Raw genomic sequence first — 230 nt, 5'->3', positions numbered from 1 at the left:
AGGAAACCTTCTCTGTCAGGGCTTGAAACCCAGGTGAGAAGGGAATTCCTTGTGGAATATATAACTCAGAGACTTCCAGTGCCTTGTTTCAGCAAACAGCTTTAGTTAAGGACAGTACCCCCATTAACAAAGGCTACCTCAACATGTTACAGTGGAATTCAAAATAAAAATATATGCCTGAAAAGGCACAGACAGAACATAAAAACCACCTTACCTGAAAACTCAAGAGA

This window comes from Zonotrichia leucophrys, chromosome 4, assembly GCF_028769735.1.
Source record: "Zonotrichia leucophrys gambelii isolate GWCS_2022_RI chromosome 4, RI_Zleu_2.0, whole genome shotgun sequence".
In the NCBI taxonomy this organism is placed as follows: Eukaryota; Metazoa; Chordata; class Aves; order Passeriformes; family Passerellidae; genus Zonotrichia; species Zonotrichia leucophrys.
The sequence above is the reverse complement of the archived record's forward strand: the minus strand, read 5'-3'. Positions refer to the sequence as shown.